At 39.5% G+C, this 25,212-nt stretch overlaps 1 protein-coding gene across 3 annotated transcripts in view; it reads right to left on the bottom strand.

The window, feature by feature from the left end:
* Positions 1–25,212, bottom strand: part of LOC310947264 (galactosylgalactosylxylosylprotein 3-beta-glucuronosyltransferase 1) — a 70,701-nt gene that overhangs the window by 15,175 nt on the left and 30,314 nt on the right. For 2 of the 3 annotated variants that reach the window (XM_083914039.1, XM_083914041.1), the window contains exons 2-3: positions 21,169–21,377; positions 2,939–3,112 (exon numbers count right to left, since the gene is read on the bottom strand). The gene's annotated coding sequence lies outside the window, so the exon portion shown is untranslated. The remainder of the gene's footprint in view (positions 1–2,938; positions 3,113–21,168; positions 21,378–25,212) is intronic. The other variant, XM_083914040.1, reaches the window with a different exon arrangement.

The following is a 25,212-nucleotide window of genomic DNA, read 5'->3' as shown; positions in this document are numbered from 1 at the left end:
ACATGCCACGCCCTTCAAGGCTTTCCACATGTGCAGTATAACTTGTCACTTGACATTCTTAGTCATTTTTAAACAATGTATCCTTGATTTTAGACAGAGTTAGAGAAAAGCAAGCGTTTCATGTCTAGCTGATGGCGGTGTTGGTTTTGCTGACAAACAGATTTTATGAACTGTGTCTAGCTAGCTAGTTAGGCTAGTAGCCTGTTAGTGAAAAGTCTTCCAGCTTACTCATTTTGAAATGGAAAGGCTATAGTATTAGGAATATGATAAGAAAAGAGTGTACAGAGAAGGAACAGCATTGTTACGTTAATTCTATTTTAAACTCTAATAGTATCCAGGACCTGCATCCACACAGTCGGCTAATAAGTGGAAGTGGAAGCCATGAAAGGGGCTTTTTGAATTAACCTGTAATCCTACAAACTAGTGTGTTAATGTCGTTAATTACTTGGCCTTGTTATGCTAATGTGACAAACACAAAGGACAGACCTTCCATTAAGTAATGATTGGACTGTTGTTAAGGCCCAGGGTTGAGCCAACAGTCAATTGCACAAAACAAACATTAAACATATTAATAATAATATTCAAACTGAAATTAATATGGTTGAATAAGAACCTTAGGACTAGGCCTTTCAAGACCTGGAGAGAGAGAGGATTTAAACACAACATGAACATCTGATCCAACACAATCATTTCACCCAAACCTTGAAAATGACATAACTTCATTATCTTGTTTCATGAGAATTTGATATAGTTTCTTTTTTTCGATTGCATCATTATAATTCAGACTTTTTTTGTGTTGATCGGTTGTCCAGCCCATATTTATGCATATTTATGAGAACATCAGGATAGACAAACTGCAGACTCAACATTAAATCCTTAACACATAAGTTGTTACAAGTCTTGCCCTCTCAACATGTTGTTATTTGTTATACTTTAATAATCCCTGGGGGAAAATTATTTAACATACATACATTACATAAATTTAACATATTTAAACATGTGTGTCAAAGAGAATTTTTTTTTCATTAAGTCATAGACAAGATAACATGAGGGATAAATACATCACACCATGTAGATTACAAATACAGACAGTGGACAAAATACAGATAACAGAATAAACAGAATACGATGTAAAGTAACAATATGTGTATAGGTGGTATATGAGTGTGTGTGTGTGTGTGTGTGTGTGTGTGTGTGTGTGTGTGTGTGTGTGTGTGTGTGTGTGTGTGTGTGTGTGTGTGTGTGTGTGTGTGTGTGTGTGTGTGTGTGTGTGTGTGTGTGTGTGTGTGTGTGTGTGTGTGTGTGTGTGTGTGTGTGTGTGTGTGTGTGTGTGTGTGTGTGTGTGTGTAAATGGGAGGCAGGTGGTACAGTATTTATAAACATATACAACATGGCATAGATAGATGATAGAATATAAATATAGAAATCAGACTTTGTTATTATTGTGTCCACCCTCTGTGCTGTAGGCCTCTTCAGTGCCACCACATAGGTCATTTACATTGAATCTAAGGACGACAGAACTCCCCCTCTCTCCGAGGGACTGTCTATCCTCCTCCTTAATGGGCTTCTGGCATTATGCCGAGCCCTAACTGGAAAAATGCAGTTATTCATTGATCTGCTCAATTAAAACAAGGAGAGAAAGGCACAATGTTAGCACAGGTGTTTGGTGTATTCATTACAGCCTTACACATGTGGAAGTAAGTCATCACATTTCCACAGTGATCCTGTTCCCACCGTGGGGAGTGTGGAAGTGTATTGGGGCAAAACTAAATTGTACATGCCAATTATGTTGAGCTCTGTAAATCAATACCCCATTAATGCCCAAACCATCAGGTGAGAGTGGCGTAGATGTGAATAGCCCTGACACACCATACACCAGTGTTTTCTGCTGATAAAGCAAAGGTTATTTACTTTTAAGTCCACGGTTGGAAATGTTATGTTGTGTGTGACGCTGCATTTAAAGAACAGTAGTGTTACTTTTGGCAGCTATTTTTAGATTTAGTCTTAGTCCTGTTTCAAACATAATTTTATCATATTTAGTCAACCTCCTCGTGTTTTTATTTTGTCAAGTTTTAGTCAACTAAAAGTCTGAGCATTTTAGTCTTATCTAAGTCACAGAAAAGTCAATGAACATTTTCATCTTTTTTAGTCATCAGTTTTGAACAGTTTATCTAGTCTAGCCAAAACACATTTCATGAGACTTTTTCTTATCCCTACTTTATTTTCTTATCCTGATTAAAACAACACAGGTTGAATGATCAAGAATAGAGGTTTGCATAAAGACTTATTTTACACCTGATTACAAACGCTGAAAATGATAGCAGCCTTTTACAACCTTTTCAGAAATCATTGTCTAGCCTTTACAGTAATCCCCAACACTTCACATCAGTAATTCCCAATGCAATCTGGACATCACCCGAGGAGCACACACCTAATGCTGAACATCTACCCATCACACATCGTTATTGCTTACATTTTATGTGAAATGGATTCCGTGACCTTGTGAATATGCCCTTTTTATCAGGAAGTGTCCGTCTCTTTTAGCTATTCTGGTGGTGGCTTAAAGTGGTCTTGAATTAGTCCATTATGCAATCCATTATTTTTTTATCCAAAAAGCTAGTTTCAACAGAGAGACTACCCTTACTGCCTTTCCTAAATTTCCCATGATACAATTTGATAGCATTTTAGACCTCCCTGCCTAATAAATGCCCAAACTCAACACCTCCAGTTTGTAACACAGGTTTTCCGAAATTTGTCCTTAAACAAAGCTCCTCTCGAGCCGCAGAGAACATTATAAAACTTTTGTGGTAGGTTGAGTACTCCTTGTGACCAGTAAACTGACCTTGATGTGTAAAATCAGTGCAATGTCCCTCTAATAACATTGCTTGCATGTAATGAATACGTCTATAGGAATGAGAAAAGGGCTTTGGATGCTCACCCACAGTTATAACTGAATCATGGCTCCACTGGTGATGCACAGCTGGGAAGGTCACACAGCATGCTGGACGAGCTACGTAGTGGTGACGTCTTCCATTGCACTTTAGCCAACCATTTCCTCTTCTTCTTCCTGTGCCGTGTCTACTCACGCAGACAGGCAAGACTGAGTCCAGACCTGTAAAAAAAAAAGAAACATTTTATTGAATATGACCCAGGTATTGCAAGTGCTTCTCTCTTTGTGTTTTCACAGTGTGTACCTTTATGTGCACCTCCTGTTTCTCTCACTCATACCAGCGTGAGACATTCAAGGACAGTCAGCCAAGTTTAAACATAGCAGTTTGGAGAGGCTCTGAGTCAAATGCCTTACAGAGATTCTTGGCGACACCTTTGTGAGTAGTGAGGCTGCGACGTTTATCGTGTAACATCAAAGAGCTTGGGCTGAAAATGCAGCTGAAGAAAAGTGTGTCATTATCAAGTCATGAACTCTAATTTGGATGCACGACATTGAGATTCACAGCAAAAATCCATCCCCCAATGGTATACCACTGCTGTGCTTTACAGTGTTTTTGCTCACGTGTGAAATGGTTAATACTGTATATATATATATATATATATATATATATATATATATTGATAAGTCATTTTACCTCGCTGAGTCTAATCGGAACTGAAGGGACATAGTCAGTATTTTGCTTTTTTTCTTATGCCTATAGTGGAAAAATGGAAGAGGGTTAGTCACAACTCTATTGCTTACCAACTGTCTGGGGTGGGGGATGTGACAAAAATAATCTGGCATCATGTCTTATTCAAATACATTGGAGGGAACACTGCTTGTGTGGAGGCTTATGCTTCACTCAGCCAGTGATGTTGGCATGCTGCATCAGCTCCAAAACTGGATGACTAAAGACTGTATTTTTAGGGCCTTCATAATAGAGAATCATAAAGTGCAAATATGTAGGTTTTCTGGAATGAACAGCAGGAGTCCCATCATTTTACTGAGGCACACTGGTGTATAAAAAAAGGCACATTGCCTGTGACCCAGTAATGCAGTAGGGGGTGTTAGTGCATGATGTGCACACAATTTCAAAACAATCTATTTTCATATTGCCCTGACTCATTGTACAATTCTTCAAGCTGAAGCTCAGCGGCATCTGAGGGTAGACGTCAGTTGTGTGCAAAAAGGAATAAAAGATGAATACGAAAAACTGTCTTCAACAGTCTTCATGGGTTAGTGCAGTTTCTGCAGTAGGATATTTGCTTTTTATGACAGCGACAAGCAAGTACTGTATTGGCAAAAAAACAACTTAACAGCAGCGATAGAAAGGCTTCACAGTTACTGCCAGGTACGGTCATGCATACAAAGTCGCAATGACAATGTTGTCGCTACGATTTCTGTATAACATTTCCCACTCTTCTACGTATTATGATGGAGCTAAACAGAAGAAAACACAGGGTACTATAACAACCTGCCAAAATCGGCAACAACACAACCTAACAGGTCACTACAGCTCAACAGTGTTAAACATTTTTGAAAGAAAATATTTCGGGGGAAAAACAAACAGACGTGGCAGGAGAGCTGGGACTCAAAACTACAAAATATACAGAGCTATAAATGCTTGTTTTGTGTTGGGTTGGTCCCTGTACGATTAACTTATTTTTAAAAGAATGATTTTTCTAGAAATGATTACAGTTTTAATTGGTCCAATATTTTGGTTTATATCCAAACACCTGCCAAGTCCTGCCACATTTTATCATGCTAACCCACAACGCAAACAGATAACTGGCTGCATTTGAAACGCCTATTCATTCCATCAACTTCTCGCCTACTGTGTCCCACAATGCAAAGCGTCGGAATGGTCTTTTTGTTTTTTTCTGTACCGCAATTATGTAGTAGTAGGTGGTTCTGAACACAGCCTACGTACTGGTAATGAGGCCTCTGCACCACACAAGCTCCTGGCTGGCCTGTGTCTGTGGCACATGAACAGTGTGATGTGGCACTATTACAAAAAGTCTGTCCCACACCACACACTGCAGCAGCCAATGGCAAGCAAAGAAGCTTGACAGCCTTTCACATCATCACGAGTTAACCAGCTGTGAAGAGAACACCTGCCGCTGATTAATAAAGAATCACAGCAACAATGCCACGTGTGAAAATTGTTGTAGTAATTGTTGAACTAACATCATTACCCCCAAAAGGTGAAGTCAGACGAAACAATATGTTTCTGGAGTGGTTTTTGAGTGTGTCAGAGAAATTAGTACTGTGTGAGATGAAAAAGGATGGGAGATCTGGACAACAGTGCATCTCACAGTAATTAGACCATAAAGTCTCATGCTCTCACTTGGTTTAGGACCTTGTGTTGGACAACACACATAAGACTGTCCCTTTTTATGATCATTAACTTTATTGTTATGATTTTATGGTCATAAAGGAAAGTCTTGGTACAATTCCCGTATTTTTTACCGTATGAATTTTATATGCTTTTATTTCCTCAGATCTCTAAAAACCTCCCCGTGACTTGGCTGAGTTGATTTATGGCGAATATGTTTTTTTGTCTCTTTAAGAAATTGTATAACTTTTGCACTCAACATAGAATTTATCCCCCGTCACTTATAAAGTAGATCCTCAATTCCTAACATTGAAGACACATGTAGCATCAGCTACATATGTAGCACCTCCAAGCTATTCGATGAGGACAGAGTGCCTCATTAAACTTTGCTTTAGATCTAACTTCACTTGTTTTGGAAAGTTTCTTTCTTTCTTTAACAATACATCTTCTGGGAGCAATTGGAACAAAAAAGGCTCCAAGTGATTTGTTTTGAGACAAATGTATCTGTTTTCAGATGGATTTTTGTAGCAAGTACCACATTGTTTGTCAGTAATAGAACAGTTTTCTTTTGGTAATTCTAATTATGAAAGGCTTTATTGAACTAAATTGACTTTTCTCTTTTCTGTCTGTACAGTGATTAATACCACCAAATACTATTCAAAATGTGATCAAAATACCTTTGTTTGTAATACGAAAACCTTAAAAAAAAGCCGACAACAACCATATCTTATGGTTCTCTTCATCGGATGGAATTTTCTCTATTATCATGTAAATGGTAAAGTTGTCAAGTATGGAACTTCAAGTGATTCTGAACTTTCTTGTCGGCACCAAATGACACTTGTTGACCAAAGTTACCTAGACCAGGCAATGACAACTGAGGAGACTCAAATTGCTGACAAAGACTAAAAGATGTGATTGAAAGCATGATAAATAACACAGTAAGTGGACATTGAGATGAGATTTATCGGCTAAAGAGAGAACATTCACAGTCAACTTTTGCTCCCAAACATGTAAATTCTTCTAATTGGAAAGATTTAAATGGCTACCTCTCCAAGTATAGTCCTACTGTAGGCAGTACTCTAGGCTATTCTCATTCACTGTTTGCACATATACCAACGAAAAGTAATGCACTTTAACTCAAATGTATTCCTATTTATGACAGTAGAAATCACGTTTGGAGCAGGAAAGCAGGTGACGTTAAATAACTTTCACCCGGTGCACCGGTGTTAGTGTCCTAGAAGTATCAAACTTCAACTTAATCAGTTTTCTGCCATATTTCGTAGGATATCATACAAACCAATGTCATAGTGTAAAATAGAACATTATATTTTCATTAAGGAATGCATAACTCTTCATAACATATCATACAAACCTGTAGATGAGCATATCATTAGTATTCAGTTTAATATCAGTCTCCAAGGAAACAAGTTTATATATAAATTAGATGAACATTAAATATTATATTAAAAATACTTCAATAGGCACTTGACAGTAAACTGAGCCATCAGGTCAGCACTGGCAGGCTCACACATTCTCCCTCTTCCCTCTCCCAGAGATTTGTAAAGTTGAGTCTTCAAAGACGAAGCAGGGGCATGTTTCCAAGTTTGTTATCGAGTCTGCCTCTGACTCCTGAGCTCCCTTGGCCCTGGCCATCTCCTCTTTCCCAAGGTCCCAATAATAACATCATCTTGTCCTTGCTTGCTTTGTGGCATCATTTTGATGTACTCTCCAGTCGGCAGGGAAGAGAGGCTCTCTGGAGATCGTGTGTCCTGGTATGTCCAATCGTTCGCTTTCGTTTATGAATTCATTGGTCTCCAACCAGCTAAGTAAAGCCCAGACCGGTTTTGAGGGATATCTGGGGAACCTTGGAAGACAAGTTGCAGCAATAGATCATTATTGATGCTGCTGTCACAGCCCCCAAGAAAGCTTAATCTGCTTCGCCTAGCGGTGTCATTAAAAGTGAATTTTGAATGTGTGGCCATTGATTCAAACAGACTTAATTGCTTTTTTTTTCAGTAAGCCAGGGGCATATTTCAAGACCCAGAATCATCATAACTTCATCACAAAGTTAAATAAACATACAGGCATTTAGCTTGGTTACTCTAGTACATTTTAATGTAAACTGACAGCTTACAATCTAACACAGTAAAATACTACCATGGATAATGGGAACAATGCAAGGTACAATACATGCCTTTATTGATATATATACGGCATGTATAGTTTACCATGTATGTACAGTATATTTCAACTTATTAGTTTCTCTTTCCACTGAGACAGAGAAACTGCAAAATATAATGGATGAAAAAACAATTACAGATGGCCTCGAGAACGATCTTGTGTTTTAAAGAGCGAGGTGCACTGAGGCAGTTTGAATCTTTTTGACTTGAGTCTTTTTCTCAGAAACTAATTTAGCTAATTTGTGAGGGGGGACTGAACACCCATTGTTCAATGTTAATGTGAAATCTTGAGCAGAGTTGACAATTATTTTGCTTTTTTGAAATGTGAACAAAAATATTTGTAGTTCCTGGAATAGAAAAATGGCAAACAACTATCAAGGATCTTCCAAAAATATATATTTTCTATATGACTGCCATTATTGTGCTTGCTGTGCTATATAATCATTTAGGTTTGGGTTCAATGAAAGGTCACCTTCATGCTAGTTTTGTGTTACTTGTCCCATCAATCCAATTCACACCTGCCATGGAGGGAGTCTCTTCAAAATTTGATCCTCTCCATATGAAACAACCGCCTGCTTTGAGTCAAGCTAAAAATAGCAATGCAGGGAAGGCGGCTACTGTATGAATGCTGCCATGAGAGGAATGACAGTTTACCATCATGTCCTATTCTCAAGTTTACCTTAAATCATAATAACTGGAATCAACATATGGTATAATTAATTGACAGTGGTATAATTTATGCAGTAATTAGTAATCAAAGAGTGTCTGAAGTGTGATAAACAGATGTAAACCAAGACAGAAAATATCATGCTTTAATCAGCCAGATTTTCACTTTTTATAAGACCAGTTATTTCAATCACTGTAAATACTGTTTGATTAAAAAATTACCCAGAGATTGAGAGAAGTGCTGTTACGCATGCTTGATTTAGAGGATAAGGATGGCTGTTTTATTCTCGACAAAACTTGAATAACCCATTAGCTGTGAGCATTGGCCCTGATTGATGGCTCCAGTCCATGGCTGGATCAGGCTGCCTCGGCAATGATGAAAGATTTAAGAGCACCAACCTTCAGGCAGGTTCTCCTCTGCGGATAACCGCGGGGGATAGCCTAGCGCAGTCTGCCCTTAACTTATCCTTACTAATTTATAGTCCGGCTCACACAGGGCACATTTCCAATGCTGGACCTGGGAGCACGATGCTGCCTCTCACAGCTGGCTGAGCAGACTGAAGGAGCTGCGCTAGGATTGCAGATGCTGCCACTGAGACCTGGACCTGCCATGTCGGGTCAGCACAGCTGCAGCTCTGATCAGAATGGAGTCAAGGGAGATGTCATCTTTGCGAGACCACATGGTGAGGTGGAAGAAAGCACTGTCTCATATAATTTCTCACAGTGACTGCTAGAAACTGTACCTGATTGTTTTTTAAGATTATTTATCATTAATTTGAGGATTTTCTTTTGAGAACATTGATAAAAAACGTTATGGTAAATATGATGCCAGCAGATGATTAAATTAGCACAGAGACCGGAAACGTTAACCTGCCTACCATCACCTCTTTAGCTCACTAATTAACATGTTATATCATGTTTGTTTAATTTAAAAACAAAAAAGTGTAAAAATGGCAGTTCAAGTGGGGTTATGAGCCCAACTGTTTATTTGCTAGGAACAGCAAATCACCGTCAATTATGACATCACAAACCATTTTTAAAGCGTCTAATTACTAATAAAACCAAACTTATCAGAAACGTGAACACTTGAACATACACCAGCGTGATAAGAACTACCTAAAATGACAGAAATCGTGTACTTCATTTTCTTTTAGTTTGGCCCATGTCCCACTGCTAACATAGAGAGGGCGGCGGGCTGTGAAACAAGTTGTCGGTTTTTGTATGATTTAACAAATATGTAACATGATAGCTTTCAAATTGCTTGTAGACAGATCATACGAGGTTAAGGTAAACTGACTACTGGAGTTTCACGTTTACTGTAGAGACGTGAGATCAATTTTCTTATCCAGCTCTACGCCAGAAGGCAATTGAGTGTAAGTAAGTGCCAAAATGTCTAATGTATTCCTTTACTGTACTTACAATTAAAAATGTAATGCAATGCGACTCATAAACAACACAGATCGAAATGTTATTTGCAGGGTGAACTTTTATGCTAATAATTATTTAAAAACACATAAACACTTTGACTGGTCACTAAAGCTCCTTATTTATGAGTAATTTGCCCTGTAGATACAAGGAAATTAATAACCTTTTCATGATTTAGCTGTTTCTCACTGCTGACATGAGAGGTTTGGTTATAATGTAAATTAAAATGTCATTGGATCCTTTGTGTACCGTTAACATGACAAACAATATCAATCATAAAGTGGAGGCTTTTGTCGGAAATGCCACTTAATCATTACCTTACAGCCTTTGGAGAGACTCTAGCAATGACTCATGAATGTGGACTTCAACAGTTACTAACAATTAAAGAGAAAGCGAAGTGTTTATCTCATTAAAATCGGTTTTGATGTACAGGGCATTGATTTCAACCACATATGACATGTCTCGCATTGTGAACAGACCTATTATGCCTCCGCGTTTAAGGTCAAAGGTTTGCAGAGGGAGCTCTGAGATTCATTAGCTAATTAAAGGCTTCTCCCCGAATGGGGGTTTAGGTGTTTCACTCTCTACTGCACCTTCTCGCTCTCAGACTTGAACATAGCTCTGCTGAGCGCTGAGTTCTTTAATGAGGGTTAGACCAAAGATTTCTCCAATGAAAGATTCCCCAGCATCAGAGTCCCCAATTAAATGCCCTTGTGGAGGGTAAAATACATATAATTATGAATCTGATCATGGCTAATTAAACCTAAGGGATTTGATCCAATGAAATGACAGTGTAGCTGAGATTTTTGTTTGGGAGGAGAAATGGGAGTTGATTTTCGGTGATGTTGGGCAGAAAATCCACAGTTGTCTTTCATCATATTGTAAGTCAAGTGTTCTGGCAGAAAACTACACTTCTGCACCTCCTCTTGGCTCTGTTTTTACCTCCTAGAAAATCCCGCCTTTGATGGGAGACGTTGGCCAATCTTAAGTCAATTCAAAGAGAGAGTGTTCCTATTGGCTCAGGACAAAGAAGGGGAGAGGGAGATCTGCAAGAATAGGTCTCAGCTTCAAATTTTGCATCTTTAAGGAGAGTTTTTTTTTAAAGAAAAAACACTGCTTGTTTGACTCTTCAAGGTATCTGAAGATTTTTTTTTTTCACAAACAAAACAACAACCTTTTATTGATAATAAAAATGTAATACTATGCCCTGATCTGCATCATACATGAAGAGGGAAAACCAAGATTTCAAAGTTAAGATTGATGGTATATGACATATGGGAACACCAGTAGCCTCAGACTGGACAGGCGAGCCAGTGGGGATAATAGAGCGGAGCTCCATGACAAACATGAAGGAAATGGGTGGTTCTACGTTGTCACAAGTGTGTAGCCTAGTTTTAGTGTGAATTGAAATCAGGGAACTGCTTGAGGCCAGCCTATTTGCTCAGCAAAACCTTCTCCAGGATGAGTAGATGTTTTAAGGATATGTCGGATGCAGAGGCAGATGAACTTGGCAAATACAGTAACAATTACAGACTCAACGCAGCTGACGGTTTGCTCACGTCCATCTATGTTGTTGGACATGGTGTCCTAATTACATAATTAGTCAGAGTTTGGTATAGGCCTATATTTCCCTCTATGGCATACTGTCATTAGCTTTGAACTATGCAGTAAAAATCTGCCCCCAGGAGACAGCTAATTTGTGGTGGAGACTCATTTAATAGCTTTGGTAATTAGTGGATCAACATTATTATTATTATTTTCCATGCTTACTGCATGTGTGACTCCATTTGCCAATGCCCTATGCTGTGTATTTCATGAATACAATGATTACCTAAAAGCCTTAGCTACCCAATCATGTGTGGACAAATACTGTTAAGTCCAAACACTGTGAATAAAATAAATATGAGAGCAATGTCAATCTTTGTTTCCTGCTATATCCCATGTACTGTATAAACAAATTATTCTTAGCAGCACTCTTAACATGCAAGTCATTCCACATTATCATTTCAAATTCAATATTAAAAACAGTTCAGCACCTATGCACCACTTCCACACAAGTGGTATTTATTGAATACCAACATAAAAGCACTGACATTTAAAGATTTTCTGGGAAAATGTCACATAACTGATGATGTTGAACACAGGCCTAATGAAGTAGCATGTCAGCATAGTTTCCAGCTCAATGTTAAAACAAGGCACCTTTGACATTTTAACCCAAGCCATGATAATCCCCTCTTTGCTGGCCTTTCAAATCATTGCTTATCACATACTATTATTATTTGTCCTTTGCTTGTATGCGGCTATGCACAGTCACATTCAAAGAGCACCCGGGGGCACAGAAAGATGACACCGACAGAACAGTGTTGACACAGCGACTGTGTGTCTGCTGATGCGACATTACAGAGGTGTCACTGACTCAACGGGGCAATGGCTTTGCTAAGATAAAGAGCACAGTGGTGACTGATGGCAATGCTGTCACCAAATCCATTGGCTTGTTTTCTCCGATGTTGTGCACACATCAGTGAAAACAACAGTATAGTGATAATAATAATGAGGGACATGGCTTCAACTACAAACTACTTCATTATCTGACCAAACCTCACATGTTCTTATCTAACAAGAGTATGCCTACAGTGAGACACTTGTGCTAAAAAGTAATGGCAGCATGATAACATGCTAAGAGTAACAATGCTATAATGCTCAGAATGCTTAATTAATTAGGATGAAATGTTTGGAAATGGGATTTAGATGTAAATTTGGATATCACTCATGTCTGTATGGTAATTATGAAGCTTTCGCAAGCAGACGATTAGCTTAGTTTAGCACACAGATTGCAAAGAGGAGGAAACAGCTAGCCTGGTTCTGTCCTAAGGCAACATGTCTGCCTACTGTGACAGCATGTTAAATCTCATTTGTTTAATCTACAAGAAATGAGGTGTAAAAGGGAAAGTTGTGGTTTTACAGGAAGTTATGTGCTGGACTATTAATTGGCCAGGTTAAGCAGTTTTGTCTTGTCATGAGGTTGTCAGACAGCCTCTAATAGAGACTCATGAAAGTAATTCTGTCTTGTCAATTAATAAATCTGTACAACCAAAACAAAACTCAGACAGAGCCAGGCTAGCTTGTTTCTGAAGTTTATGCTTAGCTAAGCTGCTGGCTGTAATCTTCTCATCTAACCCTGGGAAAGAAAGTACATTTTTTATTAGGCCTACATACGTATAAACAGGATTTAGCATTGTTCGCATTATGTAAAGCAGTTCTGTACAATTTATCTCAGCCATATGTATCTCCTATATTATATAATTTACATCAACAACTGCAAAATACATTATGATGTTCCTCTAGTTTAGTTTTGAACCATTAGATGTGAGTCATTTCTGCAGTTTTGTGCCTTAAGTGACACATACACAGTCACACACCAAAGCCAGCATGACTTTCCTCCCTCTTAATGGGGATCAATAGCCTGTAGTCTGTGGGAAACCCTGCTGCATTTGTGACTAGACTGAACCATAGGACCCTGATGAGGGGGTGGCTGAAGAATAGCTTAGGTGGGTCGACCAAGTATCTATAATGAACTCCCTTGGGGCTGACACATTTTATGTGGAAATGGCTCCAATTAGGCCATCCAGCTGTAAAGTCCAGGGAGGGTTGGGCAACAGCAAAGGAGATTGTGGATGGGATTAAGTTACAATCAGGTGTTATCAGAGCTCCATTCAATCATCACTCTTGTGCCATTTTGCACTTCTTAAAGTCTACTGATTGCACAAATCAAAGGCTATTTTTCCTCCAGCTTAAAACCCCAAATCATTGCACATTGAATCATCCAAACAGCGTCTCATGTTAAAGCACAATGATACTAATTCTGTTTTACGATCTTTGCGGCTTTCATTACTTGACATCAAATGCAAAAGTATGCATTTTACATTTGAATAACATCTCAATGCCTGCAGATTATCATAGTTATAATATTTTTAGCCTTAAGTGAAGCCTTGTTTTATGATAAAACATGTATCACTCCCAATGCACTGAAATGCAGATCTTTCTTGGTTGGAAACTAGTGAAACTGATGTGTGACTGTGTTGGTAGAAGCCCTCGGAGACGACACGTCATCATGAGTTTGATGAATGTATCCCTGAAGTTTGACTGACCCCTCTGGGACTTTGACCTTTAACGGTGCAAAATGATTTGTAGTTGGATGGGTGGAGTATAGACATTAGGCAAGAGGAAAGGTCATTGGCTTTTCACAACCATTCATCTAGCGATAATGATGCAATAATGTCAAATGTTTACTTGAATTACGTGCCTCATTTGGCAGTGTTCGACAGGGTTTTAAAAATAAATGTATTTTTAATATGCTTCTGAGTAGTTTAATTTACAGTTGCAACTTATAATCATTCTGTCAAATGTTTTACTCACATTTTTACTTGCATTCATATGCAAAATATTGAAAGCTGTTTTTTTACTCAAGTTGTTAATGTGAACAAAACCTCTCATGTCTACTTTTCAGGTGCAGTAAGTTTTTATGACAAAATGTCTTAGGATCAATGGGCCTCATACAAGAATCATTTGTATGCACTTTTTGTTGCCCTTACATCGGCTAGTTCTTCTTCTGACTGGACATTCCTATTCCTTTATCTTTCTTCTCGTCCTTTTTCTGAGTTTAACGTCACCTGTCAAACGTCAGTGGTATGTTGGTTTGTGGTTAGAACATGTCACTTCAATCTGCTGTCCATACTGTATAGGTTTTTATTGGTGCGTTTCTCTAAGCTAATTCCAAATTCGCTGGCACGCGCGTCAAATTCACAATCGGGTGGATAAGAACAGAATGAATCCCACATGGTATGTTCTTCTTTTCCTCCTTGCTTTGTGCAAGAACAAATATGAGTGAAAAATAATAAAACATTGATGCTTGAGGCCCATTGTGTTTTCAGGGAAGAAAATAAAAATCTCAGATGTTATAAATCATTCTAGGAGCAAAGTCAAAATTATGGCGACAGCTTTTCAACAAAAAGCATCATGTGCTCTTTTAGAGAATTCACATAAAAGACCTCAAATGTAGACTCTAAATGTGATTTTGAGTAAGATGTGCTTTCCTTGCTTAGCTCACGCTCAATTGGTCTTGAACATTTAGAGATGCCAGTGAGTCGAGAAACAACCCTTTCTCTCTAATGCTGTTGCATTATGGAATAACCTCTGGTTGAGCATCACAGAGGTATTTCACCGGCTTACTATTGATTTGCCTCTCTGTCCAATTTAAAGTGACACATTTTTTTTTTTGCAGCTCTGAGTGGTGGCACAACTAGAACTAAAGGCATACTCAAACATTCAGCACATCCCTCCACTCAGATGGTAATCCTACATGAGGAAGTGGCTTCGTACAGCTTTCCCCTGTACATTGCTTGCAGTTCTGTGTTTGTCTGAGTCTATATCTTAACCACTCTACAAACCGGATGAGTGTGTATGTGCCAGTTTGTTTTCTCAGGCTTGGCAAGCTCAAAACATGCAAATGTTGCTGTTCATTATCGCTCTCTTCAGTTTTCTATGATAAAATCACAGAACAACTATTAATCTTCATCTTTCTTCTATCCACACACAATCTACACACACTGAATTTAACAAAACTGGATAATAATGAAGGTGCTTAGTATTGTGTTTAAGAAATGAAATATCAAAATTACAGTGATCCCAACAGGCGGGGCAGAACCATTACAGACCAAAAACCAAGTGTTACTGACTGGCCCAAGGCGACTTTAACTGGTGGCTGACATGATCACTGTTGCTTGGAATAGAACTCAAGCAACTACACAATTTGTATTGGCTTGTTGAGGTTCAACAGACAGTTTTCTTGTACAATTGATGCTTTTTTATGTTGGATGATTGAGCAGTTCTCCCCTCACTTGAAACATTGACATAAACCTCTCCCACTGCTGACTGAGGCTGTCCTCGCCAGGAAAACGACATGGTGCCATCAGCATCTGGCCTTGACATCAGAGAGCATGGTCTGGTTTCACAAAGATAGGCTTTGACTTTGGCTTAGATCTAGTCAGAATTCAAGCGTCTAAATTACTCCCATGCACAAAGCTGTCCAGTTCTTAAGGAGGACTAAACTTAAAAACATGGCTGACTGAGCAAGCGCATCACACCTATTAGCTTCCTTCACTGCTGCAGAAAATATTTGATTTCTGAAAGGATTCAGCAGTTACGAGGGTATTACCATTAAATACATCAACATGTGTAACAATCCAAAAAAAACAACTGCCAGCACTATATCTTAGTGCAGAGCAGAGCAGAGGCAGCAGAGCCGTGGCTTCTTATTGTAGCGAGGCTGAGTTCTGCTAACCTGATTGTTACTATGGAAGCATGGGTCTTAGTTCTGAGATAGCCAGAGGAAGCGTGACCTTAGTTTAAATAGTAACAAGAGGTGCTTTCAGCCATACCCAGGTCACATTGCCTGCATGAACTACCTCACTGAACTGTTTCATTTCTACATAGGGTTTGTCAATAATGACCATAAATAATAAAATGTTTCATCAGAAGATTCCTGCTACAGAAGCAATAGGGCTTTTACTTTGATAAAAAAAAACAGGAGGTGACACATCATCTTGCTGTTCTGCAGCTGAGTCGCACTTGACCCATGCTGCTACGATGGGCTGTGTGGTTGCTCCAACCTGTCAACATGGGCAGTGAAAAACAAAAGCAACAAGTTCACATACAATGATCTCTAGCCTCAATTCACTGATTAGTCCAACTTCAACCTACGGCTTCAGTGTTTTTCAGACTTAAATCTAACCTGATGAGACCTTAAAAGGCTGTGTGAAACTAATTATAACTCAGCTACTTTGTTTTTTTCTCCCAAACACTAAATGATAAACAGTGGCCATATGCTGAGCTAGAAAATAGAGCAATACGATTGTCTCGGAGGGATCTGTTGGTGCTGTATAGCTGCAGGGCGAAACAGTGTCGGTGTATTCCTGTTTGCTTTCCAAAGATGATGGTGCCAGTCCGGGGGGTTGTGCTTTAGTTAAGGCTGCTGTCCTGTTAACTGCTGTTACTTGGGCTGGCCTACGGCAGTCTAATGACACACACACACACACACACACACACACACACACACACACACACACACACACACACACACACACACACACACACACACACACACACACACACACACACACACACACACACATACACACACTGATGTGGTCTGATGGGCTTCAGGGTGATTTAACTTCTTTAAAAGCCTTCATGATCTTCTGGTTTGTGTGTGGGTGCAAGTTGATGGATTTATATCTGTACTTATTTTTGTGTGTGCACACATGGCTGCATGTTGCCTCTTTGTGTGTGGGTTTCATCAGACAACGCCAACTTTTACAATCCCCCAGCCAGGACCTCTCTGAGTCTTAAGCAGTCCTAGTTATCTCGTCTTGCAGGGGCTCACTGTGCAGGTACTATACAATGCTGCAGCCAGCTGGCTTCTGGATGAATCCAAAAAATTTTTGGGAGATTGAACCACTTATTTGGGTCATGTTGGTTTGGGTGGAATAGAGTTGTTCATTGATCAACTGTGCCCCTTTTTTTTAGCTTAAGGTGTGCTTAAAAATACTTGTTTTTCATCACGAATTGCCATTCTGTTTGCATGCCTCCTGAATGTGGTGTGCTCTTTACTGTAACTGTGCCAACTCTTCTGCAAATGGTTTACACTCAAAAACCAGGTTGCCTTGCACTGAATAATTTCATGTTCAAAAGGGAAACCTTAAGAGACATGTCTCATGCTAACAATGAAATTGCAAACAGTTGCATCATGGCACAACATTTTTTTTGTTTTTAAACTCATTCTAATTTTCCAATACAACATGATCGTTGTCTGAGAGATCTGTGTTCTTCAGAGCTGTTGCACTTGTACTTTCCGGCAGTTCTTGCAGTAGTTTGAAGTAATTCAAATAATACATTTTTTATACTGTTATGTACTGTTATTGTTACTGTTACTGTTATATACTGTTTCAAATGTTAAAATATCTGCTTTGGTTTTAAAAACAGCATTTAGAAGCGACGGGTAGAATAATCCATAATGGATTTTCATGGCAGCCACTTTTTCACCACAGATTTTTAGGTCAGCCATTTGTGTGCTTACTTGGCTTGTGAGAATTAATGCTACAGTAAACTGCCAAGGGAACAAATGCAATTGTGGTGTGGAAAAAAACGAGTAAACATTGATGCATTAAGCCCTTTCTAAAACCATCTAATGTGTGTGTTATTATCTCTGAACCGTTCATTTGGTGTAAGTAATCACATACAATGATTGTGCGTCAAGCTTGGAATTTTATCATTAATCTTAGAATAATTCAGCAGGTAATGCCCTAAAATTGAAATGAGAAAACATCGCCTGTAGGACTTCTGCATAGCAGGTTTGTGTCATTACAGAACAAAGAGATTGTGCAACAAAGGGCAGAAGAAAATACTTCAAAGAGCTCACAGTAGATTTGGTGGAGTGACAATGATGAGCAGTGTCTTCCTTGTAAGAGTAACAAGATCCCTATCACCGAGCTGAAATGTAGGCCAGAAGTTCGAGGAATGCCTACTGTAGTTTGCACGCATAAGGAGAAAATTCAATTGATGCTTTTTTGGGAAGGTGCATTCTCACTTAATAATGTATGTTCCAATATCTTGTTCTACAAAAACCTTGTTCTCTAGCGTGTTTATCATCCAGGGCAATGGAGGGACACATGGACGCTAGACGAATAGGAAACGCACTTACTGTTAATAACAATGCCTGGGGGTGGCATACAGTATTCTAAATCTGTTCTGCAGCCTTAGGTCAGGACATGCATTACTGTAATCTATTCTAAACATACACTGTACTTTTCTGTATATGCTTAGCTCTTTAGGCACTATAGTGTACCTCTGTTGGGGAGATTAGTCTGAATGCTGCAGCTGTGATAAAGAGTAAAGCAGATTAACACACAAGTAATGCCCAGTCTTGTTGTTTTTGACGTACTTCGGAATTGTCTCTGTTCTCTATGCAGATGGTTCTGTATTACCTAAGATGACTATGGTGTTTATTTATGGAATCCTGATATTTTCTGAGTTCAAGCTGCTAGCCAGAGCCCATAATACAAGCAATGTATTTACAAGTGTATAGAAATGTTTAAATCCGGGGACAGGTATAGTGTTTTTTTCTAGGGCTGCAACTAACAATTGCAGATTATTTTCGATTTATTGTTTGGTCTATAAAACATTTTAAAAAGAGCAATCGCAATTCTGTTATGTCCTCAAATGTCTTGTTCTGTATGACCAATGGTTGAAAATACAAAGATATTAGGTTTAAAATCATGTAAATGACAAGGAAAAGCAGCAAATTCTCCCATTTGAAAACCTGAGAAAACCGTCGAATGACTTAAACGATTAAACCATTATCAAAGTAGCTGCGTGTTCTTTTCTGTTAATTAACTAATTAATTATTCAACAAATCATTGCAGCTTTAAATTCCGGTAAATAATATTTTATTAGACTGAGCTTAGTGTATTAAATGTATTGGTTTATTTTCAAAATTTCATGATCACACCATATACATGTAGTCCTGTATTCATTCATTCATCAATTACCGTACTTATCCTATAACATACGCTAATTATTTTAAATGCATGTATTTAACCTTATAGGTGCAGTTTAGTTTATCTTTATCTTCTAGTGCCTCCTCTTTCATCCTCCTCATTTTCCATCCTTCTTTCTCACAGTCAATAAATCCGTGCCTCTTTTTTTTATTAACTTCCTCCTCCTCTCCACCCCATCTCCAACCTTTTTCCTCTCTTCCCCTATTCATCTCTCTCTCTCTCTCTCCCTCTGTCTTTTTGACTGGCTCTCTCTGGGGGCGGATGTGTCTCTGTGGCCCTCTGCAGATCTGGGAAGGAGATCCTCTCAGTTTAATTCAAGTCAACCCCGGTCTCCTGGTGCTCCAAAACGCAGCATGTGTGACAGCTCTACAGAGACAGCCAGAAGGAAGAGACACGTCTCATCAGCATATATGTGTACGTGTGTGCGTGCGTGTGTGTGTGTGTGTGTGCCTGCGTGAGGGACAGTGTGTTTCAGGCAGGCATCTTTCAACATTCCCATGCAGACTGAAAGAGTTAATTTCACCCTGGCAGCAATCATAGGCGTCTATAAATCTATGATGAGAGGGTGTTGATTAGTCAGTGCTAATTCAGCTCACACCAATTAAGGAGGTTGGGAGTGCTATCTAAATTATTACGTAACATATGCTATCTGCTCTAAGCTTGTTGGAGAGACTGTAAATAAAACTATGATCATTAAAACATTATGGAATCATGCCTTTTCTCACATTTTGAAGCCACACATGAGCAAACAGTTTACATAGCATTCGCCTAAAGTAAGGCCGTCTGCGGAGACATCTAATGCCCTGCAATATAGTTGCATGATGAGAAAGCCCAAAGTACAAAAACTGGAGGCTGCACTGCCCAATGACCAAATGGTCTCGTTACCAAGAACTCCTTTTAAAAAAAGTATCACTTTTATTTCAATGCTGTGCCTCTTTTTTTATTATCCGAGAGCAGTTGGTGTAATATACAAAAGTGTAATATTCAGTGCAGTGTGAAACATTGCTATCGACCAGTGGTGTGATCCCTGGGCACTGTGGTTTATGTAAGTCCTATAGATCTGTGGGGGTAACCTGTCTTCTTTCAGCTGTGTTTGTTTCCACTGGGGAAAAGGCAATATGGTAGTATAAGGTTTGGATTCATCTTACCCTAGGCTTGCCAATAAGAAATCATGATATTTTCTCTGGTGGTGAGGAGACAACAGAGCCTACAAGCGATTTAATAGCCGAGCCTTTCTCACTCTCTTTCTTTCCCCCACCTATCTCATCATTTGCTGTCTCCACACCTTAAGATGAATTCCTTGGGTTTGTCATCAGCAGGGTGGCCTCTTGAGTGCTCACATCTTTCCCTGTCCGGTCTACCTCACCTCCCAACCTTCTCCCCCATCCTCTGAAGGCGCACTATGCCCCCATACATATCAACCTCTAATAATATCAGAGGCCAGGGGGAATTGTAGGCAGCAAAGGTAAGTGGATCTGTCAGATAATTTCTCCCCTGTCCTCCACTGAATTCCTCTTCTGAATTTCCAAGTGAAAATGGAACATCAATTGGACAGGAAGCGAACCGAAACTATGAGGCAAGCATGATAGAGTGAGACAAAGAGTGTGAGAGATAGTGGGTGGACCTGCATCTTCATTTTACCTTGAACATCATCCTTTGATGCTCAGAGAGTTTTAATTTTAGCCGCCTAGTAAAATAAAATGGATAAATAGGGCATGTGTGTGTTTGAAGGGTGTGAGTGACAGTGAAAAAAAACAGAACAAAGCAAAATTATCAAGGTCAGCTCATCTGTTTGTGCATGAGACAGTTGTTATTCTCATATGTTGGAAAAATATGGAAGTGTAGTATTCCTAACAAAGGAATCAATATATTGCATTAATGATCCAGTGGAAAACCGGTTATGAACTTCATTTTTGCTGTAATGGACAAACGTCAAATGCATGGTAAATTGCAGCACAGTCCTGGTCTGTTGTATTGAAAAGTATTACCTCACAACAATGAGAACAATAGGATACTCACAAGCAGTCCTCTGCCCGTCTGCAGCATGCACAGGCCCCTCCTCCAGTGTATTCCTTTCCTCCTTGTGTCGCCAGAGACTGTCACAACTCTTCGTCTCAAGCCTGCCTTAATTGGTGCTGCTTGGATGTGTGCGTTGAAGGTGGTCAAACGCAGTGGGAAGCTGTGTCATCCAAACTCTCCCAACAGTTTCACGTCCTCAGGGCCGGCCCCTGGAGAAACAAGAGCACGAGGGAGATGTGAGTAAGAATGGGCCTCCTCTTCCCAACACAATGAGGGGCATTGAAGAAAGGGAATGAGCAGGATGGCAGCTGGGAGGAGACGCTGCCATACTATGACAGCCACTGGGTCATTCTCAGTGCCTCAGTGATGGGATTTATGTTTGCATCTTGACTGCTGTCAGGGGAGTTAATCATTGTGTGGGTCTGTTCCTCTGAGGACCATGATGAGGTACAGTAACAAGCTGCTTGACAGACGGAAAATTGATGGGGTTTTTATTGTTCTGCCCTCATGGGATGTGCCGTAGTAATTTGGATATTTCACATTTTTTATCGTATGGTATGAAAACCACCCGTATGACCTGAGCCATGACCATGCAAAAACAAAAGGAAAGTGTTATTGATATGTTTATTTGTCCTCCGCCGTGGGAAAATGATGACAGAAGAGCAAAGAAAGCAACTGCGAAAATGGCCAGAAGCACATCTTAACACAAATTTGACTATTTATTCAGCCCATCAGCTATTAATAACCTCCTTCCTCTTACTCATGCCCTCTGGGGAGTATCATTTCATATTGTCCATTTGGAAAAAATAAGACAAACACACCAGCTGCACTTCACACCAACACAATTCCTCTCCCCCAGCTACCGCTCTCCATTATTGATGAGACTTCCTCTGTCAGCCTCATCTGCCACAGTGTCGGTTGTACTCGCCTGTGGGCAGCCACTGTGGTTGCAGAGGGGGACCAGCTGATGCCACGCAAGGAGAAATGAGACATCGCTCGGGCACATTAACAGCCTATCGACAAGATGCAATGCAGCGAGCCCCAAGTGTCATGGGTTTGTTATTGGCCTCATCTAAATTCAATAGGGTTGTCATAAGGAAAGAAAGTAATTATCTCCAAACCATGGGAAAAAAACCCTTCTGTAGATCCAGCTGACTTGCAAATCCTTGACCTGAGCCACGGGATTTAAATTTTGTGATGCAGGAATGAAGCTCTCTCAAGCCCTAAAAACTATAAAGAACGTCAAAAATGGCCCACCTCTGCTATCTTATCCCATGCTGTTGAATTGGAGCTGGATGGATTAAATCTGCGACCACAAAGAAACAGTTGGTCCGAATACAAATGACTGTACTGCTCTCATTATTCATTTTTTGATAGTGGCTTGTTTCATGTTAACAGAATCTATCTGCTTTGAGGCAGATCATCATACATCCTGTGTTCAAAAACCACCCTTCTGTGTTGGGAGGACTCGTTTTGGGTGGTCACATGATTTTTGTTTCGAAGCAAGGCGTCGAAACATCTTGTTTTGAAATGTCGGTACAGTGTCGAGTAGCCTGCTTCAAGAGTAACGTCACTACAAATTACAACAAAAAAACAAGCTGGAAATGCAGAGCTAAGTAAAAAAAACAACAACACAGTACCAGGGTCAACTCATAGCTTAAACAACATCTCTAGGCTTGGTTAGTATGTCATGATGATTTATGATCATACATTTCACTGCAACTGCTCCTGAAAGACTATACACCTAGTGTATGTATGTAAAATTACTGTAGATAAAAGAAAAAATAATTTCCTACAACATACACATACTGTTTATGAATTTTAAAAAACCTAATTTTCAATATTATTTTGGAACAATGTAAAGGCATGTTAACATTACAATGCAAAAACAAGGGTCTTATAAGCTGTTTTGCCACAATGATGTGAACTTGCTATAACACATCTGTGGACAATATAGTGAGACTATGTAATTATGACCACAGATGACAATGAAGTGGCAAACACACACGGTAATGTCCGTTACTTAGCCATACTGACTTAACTGTAATTGATATTTCAATTATATTTCATATTGTTATTTCAGTAAAGTTGAGTAAAATCTTGAAATTGTCTTTATTTTGAATGTAAAAGTGTATTAACTGGGCTTTGTTGTGCTTATGGCTTCAAACATACCATATTTAAGAATATTCTTGAGCCATAAAGGCATATGTGCACATGTTTGGCCCCTTCATCACTACACCATGTTTTATTCTACTTTGACATGATACTGACAATACTCTAATGCACCACCCATGTTTCAGTCTGAAACAGTAAAAATGTAAGGTTAAATTAATTTGTAAAATAACATAGATGTAGGCTATGAATAAAATTGTGGCCATAAATGAACATTAACGTAAAACAAAAACAACAGTCAGCATGAAGTAATTCAAACAACACAAAACCGCACACAAGTGGTAAAAAATGGTAAAAAAAAAATGAAAGAAACTCTTAAAAAATTGTGTTTTTCAAAACATTTTAAAGGACACTGAGTTGCGGTCATTTTAGTGCCGAGTGAATCTGATACGAAAAAGCTTAAATAGCAATATATAACAGCTTATACTGTGGCGCGACCAAAGAAGGCCAAGGATGTCAAGCTGTGCCTCTGCTCATCAGGGGTTAAAAGCTCAGAAGCACCAGCCCAAAAATGTGCCAAAATGTGCAATGTGTAGCTATGGTTACTACACCGAATATGAATTGGCTGCTGATAGAAGGTGAGATACAGTGAGAGCAAAGGATAGTGATAGTTTTCCAAGATAAGCTGATTTAAATTAGGATGGCTATTGGATCATTTAAATGTTTCATGCAGAGTGATGCAGTACATTTGCTCCCTTACTCTGAAACCTCTGCACCTGCCTATCTGCCGCAGGCTGTTTGGGGAACATTTATATAACATCATTATTCATGAGCTCCAACTGGGAGTGGCCCCCTCTATTTATAAAGACAATGGCTGCTTGAAACAGAAATCTCTCACTCAGATTCTGAAAGGGAAGGATTGGAATAATTATCTTGCTTATATAAACAACAAAAAAACCCATGACTTAAGATGCTCACAACCATTGTTCCTTTTCATATTCAGATACAATATCTTTAAATGATAGTTTCTGTGTTTCAGGTCTCTTCAGGTTATTGTGATACGTCAGATATTTTACCCAGCAGCAGGGGGATGCTCTCAGAAACTCCTTCAGGCCTTTGACCGCGTCACAGCACAAACCCCGGACTTCAGAGTGTGTGGACTGCAGCAGGCGGCTCCATTCTGTCATGTTCTGCTCTTTGACCAGACACCAAACTCTTGTACATGCATACAAGTGTATGTGCGTAGGAGCCCACAGACATTCACACACACACACACACACATTCACACATTCACACACTTTCAGGCAAGCTCAAACTGTGCGGCGAGCTGCGGATCTAACGTGGGCTGACCACGTCGACCACGACCAGTCTGTGCTTCTGACAGTGACAGATGGAGGACAAAGCATGAAGGAGAGGATTGGATGGATTGAGCAGCGAGAGAGCCCAGACAAGGTGGTGTTGTTGTTGATTGACTTCAAACCTGCTAATGTAACGCATCAGAATACAGATGGACTGATGTACTGTATACACACATAAATGCATCATCAGGAATCGATGCTTCCTCATGCAGAAGTTGTGCTGCAGGAAGAATTCCAACAAAATAAAATAAACAAGTGACGATAGGCACTCTTTCTCGATGCAGTTTTGATTGTGATTTATGTTTCTATATGTACTGACTGCTGCTTTATATATTTCCTAATCTAAGACTGGTGGAGGAGAGCCCTGCAGGGACAATCCTTTCTAATTCTGCTTCCACCTAAAGAAGCCCCCGGGAGCCATGTGCAGGACATTAAACACCCCCCCCCACACACACACACACACACACACACACACACACACAGTTAAATTAATGGACCCACAACAATATATTATACAGTACACATACAGGCTCACTTGCCCGAGGCAAGAAAGGCAACCACTGCACTATGGCGA

Source organism: Echiichthys vipera, assembly GCF_963691815.1.
Source record: "Echiichthys vipera genome assembly, chromosome: 5".
NCBI classification, from domain to species: Eukaryota; Metazoa; Chordata; class Actinopteri; order Perciformes; family Trachinidae; genus Echiichthys; species Echiichthys vipera.
Note: the sequence above shows the minus strand (reverse complement) of the source record. Positions and strands in the feature narration are given on the sequence as shown.